Genomic DNA, 8,754 nt, shown 5'->3' on the forward strand with positions numbered 1-8,754 from the left:
GACTCGGTACGAAACTCGAACGGCGCTCGCGAGACAATTTTTTACACCCCGATAGCCCGTTCAAGCGCAACCCGACGCGCGGTGTTATTTAATTTTTTAATTTATATTCCCGCGCGCAGTTTCGTTGGACGTTACGCGGAAGCTCTAGTTTAATCTTTCGTCGTTGTTTCTCTGTATGCGTGGACGATGGATGTGGAGAGAAGTGCCTTCACGACGAAAGAAATTTTATTCCGTTAGGCGAAATTATTGTCGCGACGATACCCGTTCGAGCAATTTCTCTAACACCCCCTCTCTCCCTCCTTAACGCTAGATTTACGGAAGCCAATTTGACGGATGTCAGATTCCATATTTAAAATTTGCAGAACATGTAAATATTATTTTTTAACAACTTCTGTTGAATTTGATCGATGCATCGGCACGAATACATATTCTAAGAAAAATCGTATTTTAAGGTAATCGTCAACGTGAAAGGTATCGATAAATATACGTGCTATCAATGCCCGTAAATCTAGCGTAGTTAAAAATTAAAATTCCGCATACTCTCCAGCGGTTCGGCAGTTTGTAACACTTCGGAACTTCTAAGTTTGAACGTCCTGTTCTTTTCCACGTTTTCCTGTACCATTAGAGCAGTGTTTCTCAACCTGAGTCGTTTCCGGTGATTTGTAAGCTCTAAAAAAATAGAAATCATTTATTTGAATAAAAGGAAATGCTCGATAAAGGTGTTTCTATAGTTAGGAAAAGAAAAAAAATTGTTCTCTATGGAGGGGGGGGGGGGAGGGGAAATTCGCGGGAAGACGGTTTGAGAAACACTGAGTCGGAGATTCACGTTGACCCGGAAGAGAAACGGAGAAAAAGTATCGACAGACGGGCACGCGACGAAAAAAAAAAAAAAACGAGAGTTTCTTTGTAGTTTTTATCGTATTGTACGAGAACTTCCGATACGGTGCGTAGAGGCAATCGATCTGAGGTTCTATTAATACGTCAGACTCGATTATCCCGGACGATAATCTCGCAAAGTAGGCTATTATTTAATTATTTAATAATAGATCGCCAATGAGTTTTATATTTCCACGTAAAACCGATTCTGCATACCGTGTATGCTGATTATATATATTTTGTACGTCGCCCGATAAAAAGAACAAGAAACTACGTCGATTCGTGATCGTGAAACCGATCGCGGTTCGCAGACGTGAATTTGGTTCTGCGTTTCGCTGGATCGACTATTTTGTTGTTGTTTTCTTTCGCGCGAGAATAAACTGTGTAATTTAATGGCTGTACGGCAATATATAAATATAATGTATATATTATATGTTATATTTATATGCGTGTATATATGTATATGTTTGACAGGAGTACATAGATACTTAAAAGAGGAAAAGTTCGATGAAATATATATATATATATATGTATATACATATATTTGTATCGTAATTTAAGATCGTTAATTGTCTTTGTCTTAAGGCACAATACACTGAAGAAAGAATTAAATCTGTGCGTTACGATTTTATTATTGTGCGTCATGTTACGTTTTATTGTTAAAAAATATAAATGCATCGCTGCGATGCCTTGGTGTAAACATTTCAGCCTGAAGGCTTCACAGGTATACCTTTCACCCTTTAGCTGCTGGCAAGCGCTTCTTGAGCAGCACTTCCGGTCGCCGCGCGCCTCTGTTATGTAATTGAAGGGATTAAATGCAAAGGGGATGCAAGCTACGCTTTGCTAAACAGTTTCATGCTCAAACGTCTCTCGGTACTAAACAATTCATTTCCAGAATCGCTAGACACGCCACGTTTTAATAATTGATGGAAACGAATAATAGATTGTGCGCTCACTGTGTATTCGAATAGCAAAAAATTCTAGTCTCGTCGTGCATTGTTCGTGTATTTAACGTCTTTTGTAACTAGATTCGTCATCGTCCTCAGAATTTATTTATTTAAACAATTTCGAATTTTCTTCCTTAACTTATAGCAAGGTAAACTTTTTATGTAATTTGTATTTCTGAAGACGGTGACGAACAGTGCTCCACTCCCCCTCTCCCCCTCTCTTTTCCCATTGATAAAACAGATCTATCGTCTGAATCCTAATCGCTTCAATTCTTTATTTTTTTTATTATTTCTTATTTCTATATGTAATTTTTACGGATAGGATTCTTGAATCAAAATTTCGAATTTATGTACCCCTCTCCCAAGAACTCTTAAATACGCCATTGGTGACGAATCTAATCATAGAAAATACAGGAACAGTGCTCGATAAGATTACAATTTTATATCATTTGATTTTCTAGATTATTGCTTTGCAATTTTATAATTTCGCCGTGTTCCCTTGCACTTTTGCAATTAATACCGTCAAGCCACGTTCTGAAAGTAATTTTGTTATTTTTCTCGAATTTCGTAACAAATATAACCTTCAAAGATACATCGCACAATGTTGAAAGCTGCAATGGAAATTCGCATTTTGTTTTCTTATTGTGGCATAAATGGCAAACCTTTATTTCACGAAGCGCCCTCTTCAGTTTAAACGTTACAATATTTCAAATTCTCAGGGATCAATCGTCGAAGTCGTATTGCTATGTGATATTACATGTCATGATACGATTAAACGATACGACGCAACGATGTTATGTAGTTGGTCAATCGTATTGTGTTTAAATATTACGACAATCGTATTTTATTATGTCATAATTGGCCCTTGCTTCGCACCACGCGTTCCTATGGCCGGTTTCCAAATCTACTTAGTTGTCAACGTGAGAAATATTGTTGCACGGTTTTGCCTGCATTCTTTTCAAGCGTTATGGCCGAGGCCACGACAGTGACGCCCGTGACGAAGGGTTGCATTAAAATTTTTATGGAACTTTCCGACAAAACAGTTTCACGTTCTAGTACGTAACCTTGCATTGCAGGCGTCACAGAGTGCGCTGACTTGCAACGGTTTTATCATTGTTGGTAATTCAGGCTTGCGAATACTGACACAGACGAGGTATACGAGTAGACCTTATGACCTAAACTGACTGCCATACCGACCTAAAAATCGAGATTAGATTTTAGCGTCCTCTTCTCATGGATGGCGGTCAGTTGAGAAACTACTCACTGAATTAGTGTGATGGGACAGGCTGTAGCGTGTCTGACTTTCAATCGCGTCCTATCAAGTTCGTATTTCAGTTCGTCTGTGTTAAGGTCTAACGTAACAAATGTACGCGATGAACTAGTCAATTCAATGGAAATTTATCTTTGATGAATTAAAGTACCAGCCTTGTAAGTATAGTTTCATAGCGTACTCTGCGTTTAAGGACTATTCGACATGTATTTTACTCTACAAATATTCACAGTCGTTGAGAACGTTCTGTATCCTGATATTAACCTTATTCTTTCAGTAATAAGAGACGAGCAATGGTCAAGAGTTCCAGGGAGGGCGGTAATTCCGGGGACGCTTCAACAAAAAGTATACGTGTTCGAACTTGTCGAAACTTGTCGAAGGTTCGAATCAGCACCAATTGTGTTACGCCTTGTTTTCATCAGAAGAACTTCGTCGATCTATTGGTAATAGTATCATAACATTTATGTTATAATTTACATTATAAAGTATTTCGACCGGTAAAATTATTTATGAAATGAATGATAGTTCGTGACATATCGAGAATCAAATGCTTCGCACGGTGGCAGGGGGAAATTGTGACAATAATAAATCATTCGATAGTTAAATCTTGGTCTTGAATATTTTGTAATCGTAATTTCTACCTGAGGCACCCTCGAGTGCAGGTATCAAAAATATTATTCAAGATACAAGATTTAATTTTTCATCGTAACCAGTGAACGTTCCCCCCACCTACTACTTAGTTCAAGATGGCGCTGCCAATGGGACGCCGTCGTCATTTGTAACGAAGAAATTGGCGCGATCAGACGTGTCGACAGCTCACAGAGAATAAGGTAGAAAAGTGTGACAATAGTAAATCATTCGGTAGTTAAATTTCGGTCTTGAATGTTTTGTGATTGTGATTTCTACCTGAGGCACCCTCGAGTGCATGTATCAAGAATATTATTTGAGATACAAGATTTAATTTTTCATCGAAATCAGTGGACGTTCCCCCTACCTACCACTTAGTTCAAGATGGCGCTGCCAATGGGACGCCGTCATCATTTGTAACGAAGAAATTGGCGCGATCAGACGTGTCGACGGTTCACAGAGAATAAGGTACAAAAGTGTGACAATAGTTAATCATTCGGTAGTTAAATTTCGGTCATGAATGTTTTGTGATTGTGACTTCTACCTGAGGCACCCTCGAGTGCATGTATCAAGAATATTATTCAATATACGAGGTTTAATTTTTCATCGTAACCAGTGGACGTTCCCCCCACCTACCACTTAGTTCAAGATGGCGCTGCCAATGGGACGCCGTCGTCATTTGTAACGAAGAAATTGGCGCGATCAGACGTGTCGACAGCTCACAGATAATAAGGTACAAAAGTGTGACAATAATACATCATTCGGTAGTTAAATTTCGGTCTTGAATGTTTTGTGATTGTGCTTTCTACCTGAGGCACCCACGAGTGCAGGTATCAAAAATATTATTCGAGATACGTGGTTTAATTTTTCGTCGAAACCTGTGGACGTTCCCCCCACCGCCTAGTTCAAGATGGCGCTGCCAATGGGACGCCGTCGTCATTTGTAACGAAGAAATTGGCGCGATCAGACGTGTCGACAGTCCACAGAGAATAAGGTACGTACGTTTTATCTATCGACATTTAATCACTCCTCACTTAATTACTATTACTTTCTACCACTCTCTAACGGTGCTTTCGTTTAATATTAATATATTTCAACTACAAATTTGATGAGAATCGCGAAAAAAGCTCAATCGGTTTCCCGCTTAGTCTGCCATGTTTAACCTTCGTCGATTTCAAACGAATTCGAACCGTACTTCTATTTCGAGTTAAATTGTAGTTTAATTATTTATTTCTGTTACAGTCTTCGAGTGGAATTCGAATCCAAGGAAAAATCCATGAAGTCCAAACTGCAATAACTTTGAATTGAGTAATAAGGTTTGATTTAATATACAGTAGTAAGTGAAAAGTCATATAAATATACATTTATCTTTTTTTATCAACAATTAATAATGGAGTCTTTCTATTTTACTACATTTTGATTGTGATTGTACATTTCTAAGTATCAAATATTCATTTACTTGTTGGAAATCTATTATGAATCACAATTGCACTTGCATACAGCTTTCTATGCAAGTTTAATAGAATATAGAAACTGTGAGATTATTTTGTACCATTCAGGTACAAGTGTTAATGAATTTTGATTTTTGCAAGCATCAGAATGTTTGTAAAAATTGAAACGTAGTTTGTGACTAAAATTTATACTTATTGAAAAGATTAAAATGTTTTTGGTTGATTTAAGATTTCTAATGGCAAGAAATGACAGTATTTCCGTCGAGAAATATTCAGCAAAGTAGCAAATTAATGAATAGAAAGCACAGACGTGTTTATTTAATATTTTTCTGCTTCCCCTTCCAGTTTTTCTTTCAGGAATTTTGGTGGCCGCGCGCAATGCGGCCATTAGAGTCATTGTTCGCTAAGTAGCAACAGTTTCTTTTTCAGGGCAAACTGGCCCCAAGTAAATAGTCGTTCATATGTTAGGGATACGCGATAATAGAATCAGTGTTTCTTACGCAAATAAATTATTTCCAGAGCATCGTGGCTCTTCTTGTTTTACGAATCGCGAGAATAGAGTCATTTCTTCGCCGATTTCAATCTTCAGTCGCGGTAATCTAATTCAATACTTCTTAATGAAATTAATTATTTGTTCAATTTGAAATTTAAACTCCTCGTTACGGGTATTAGAGTCAGTGCATCACTGAAGAGGACTATTGGGCGATGCTCAGCGAGCAAACAATGTAAGTATGAATTTATACTTATGAAAATATTTATAGAAATCTCTATAATTGTAACAGTAGATCATAATTGTTTTCTTGCAGTTTTTTTACAGTGGACCTCATCCCTACATCCTAGAAACCAACAGGATCATGCTGGCTGATGAATGACTGATGGATGACTTCCTTGATGACTTCTACTGGACAGCATCGTCGTCGTCGTAGTCAACGATTGGTGAGTCGCATGTGTTTTTGTCCCTCTGGTCCCCAATCATGTTGTAGGACGAAAGGTCCAAATCAACACGGGTGACCGGTTGTATACGTAGTACTTTTGGCGAATACAGTGACCACGGGTATTTTCAGTACCCGTGAATAGTAACTTCTATTTGTTTATTTAGTTCAGGCTAGGGTTTTCTTGTACTTCAAGTCTTTTAATACGATAAACTATTTTTAATATAAATATTTAGCAACAAATATAGAGCAACAAAATAGATTATGTTTATAATGCAAATCGAATATAGCAATATTTTTACTTATAATTAAATTCATATAATTATAATACTATTATTATTTAGTGTATAGTATTCAACATTGATTGCAATTTTTATATTTTTCCTGTTCCAAGTTCAAATATAAATTCATGATTTTGCATAGAAGATATCAATCTTCCTTTATTTATTAAATATCATGTTTCATTTAATGTACAAGAAACCGTTTCGCGATCGGTAGATTCTCGAATCAACGCAGCATCTATTGTTTACTAATTTCATATTTTAAAAATTCGCTTTGACGACAGAGTCGCCGTAGGGTTGAATAATTTAATTAGTTTATTTAAGTAGCTTGTTGAAAATTTTCAAAGTAAATTACTTTATTATAAAATCATTTTTGAAATCCTTTTCTTTAATTGAATTTTAATTAGAGTAATTTTCACTTTTACTAAAACTTTTACTCTTGATTTATTAGAACCCAAATGTCGAGTCATTGTAACTGAAAAATTAAATAAGAAATAACGATGAACTATTAGCCCGTTATATTGTTTATTAATTACTGCTTTTAGTTCAGGATTTTCAGGCTAATCCTTCCGTGTTCGTTGTCTAAGTTCATGCACATGCCCAGGTGCTGTTTGCATGAGCGAAGGCAATGGGCACGACGATTTAGTTTATAACAATTTCTAATAATATATTTAATCAGCGACTGACATTGCGCTAGTGTATCGTGCGCGACGTACTCTCCACATGTGTGTGTGTGGTTAGGCTGTGGAAGTACGTCGTTTAAAAATTAATTTCAATTTGCAAAGTAAATTTCCTATCAATTACAGTAACATCAAACTTTTATACAGGGTGTTCTGCCACCCCAGGGAAACATTTTAATGGTAGATTCTAGAGGCCAAAATGAGACGAAAATCAAGAATAGCAATTTGTTGATTGAGGCTTCGTTAAAAAGTTATTAACAATTAAATTCAACAATTTCAAATCGTTCTGGAAAAATTATTTTTAGGTAGAGGGGTCAATTACAATCATTTTTGGTGATTAGACATACCCCCGAAATCCTACCCAATTTCGAGAAAAAAATTCAAGTAGGTATTGAAATTTTTAGACGAAATTAAAAGATTTCAAATCGTTCTGAAAAAAATATTGTTAGCTGTGGGGGTCAATTGCAATCATTTTTGGTGAAAAGACATACCCCCGAAATTCTACCCAATTTCGAGAAAAAAATTCGAGTAGGTGTTGAAATTTTTCGACGAAATTAAAATATTTCAAATCGTTCTGAAAAAAATATTGTTAGCTGTGGGGGTCAATTACAATCATTTTTGGTGAAAAGACATACCCCCGAAATCCTACCCAATTTCGAGAAAAAAATTCGAGAAAGTGTGAAATTTTTCGACGAAATTAAAATATTTCAAATCGTTCTGAAAAAAATATTGTTAGCTGTGGGGGTCAATTGCAATCATTTTTGGTGAAAAGACATACTCCCGAAATCCTGCCCAATTTCGAGAAAAAAATTCGAGAAAGTGTGAAATTTTTCGACGAAATTAAAATATTTCAAATCGTTTTGAAAAAAATATTGTTAGCTGTGGGGGTCAATTGCAATCATTTTTGGTGAATAGACATACCCCCGAAATCCTACCCAATTTCGAGAAAAAAATTCGAGTAGGTATTGAAATTTTTAGACGAAATTAAAAAATTTCAAATCGTTTTAAAAAAAATATTGTTAGCTGTGGGGGTCAATTGCAATCATTTTTGGTGAATAGACATACCTCCGAAATCTTGCGCATTTTCGAGAAAAAAATTCATTACTGGCGGAACTTTAAATTTTAATAACTTTTTAACGAAGCCTCAATCAACAAATTGCTATTCTTGATTTTCGTCTTATTTTGGCCTCTAGAATCTTCCATTAAAATTTTTCCCTGTTATATATTATAATACATATTATCAAAGATATTACACCAAAACTTTTTACATAAATGTTTGTGCATATAACAAAAATTCGCAAAGATCACTATCCTTTTTCAGTCGATTTCAGGTATTGGTACGTACCTTTAGAGTATGAATGTTTACAATGTTCGGGTGTCGGAGGAACCCCGGGGAGTCCTCTCTAGTTTAGGTCGCGCCCGGACATTATGTGTGAGAACCGTGGAGTGTACGTTTGCGAGAATGAGTTTTGCAATTTTTTAAATATAGCGTTAGGTAGGTAGGTAACTTTCTGGTATGTGTGTTAGATGTAAGTAGGTAGGGTCAGGGGCAGGACTGTCCACATTAGTCATTCGGGTAGGCACAATTTCGCGTGGCTGTTCTGAACCTGTAGTTACGATTTCGAGAGTTGAAATGTTAGCCGATTCCAACGGTTTCTACCGTTTGTTTTGGTGTTACTTTCCATTCTTG

This window comes from Colletes latitarsis, chromosome 6 (assembly GCF_051014445.1).
Source record: "Colletes latitarsis isolate SP2378_abdomen chromosome 6, iyColLati1, whole genome shotgun sequence".
NCBI lineage: Eukaryota > Metazoa > Arthropoda > Insecta > Hymenoptera > Colletidae > Colletes > Colletes latitarsis.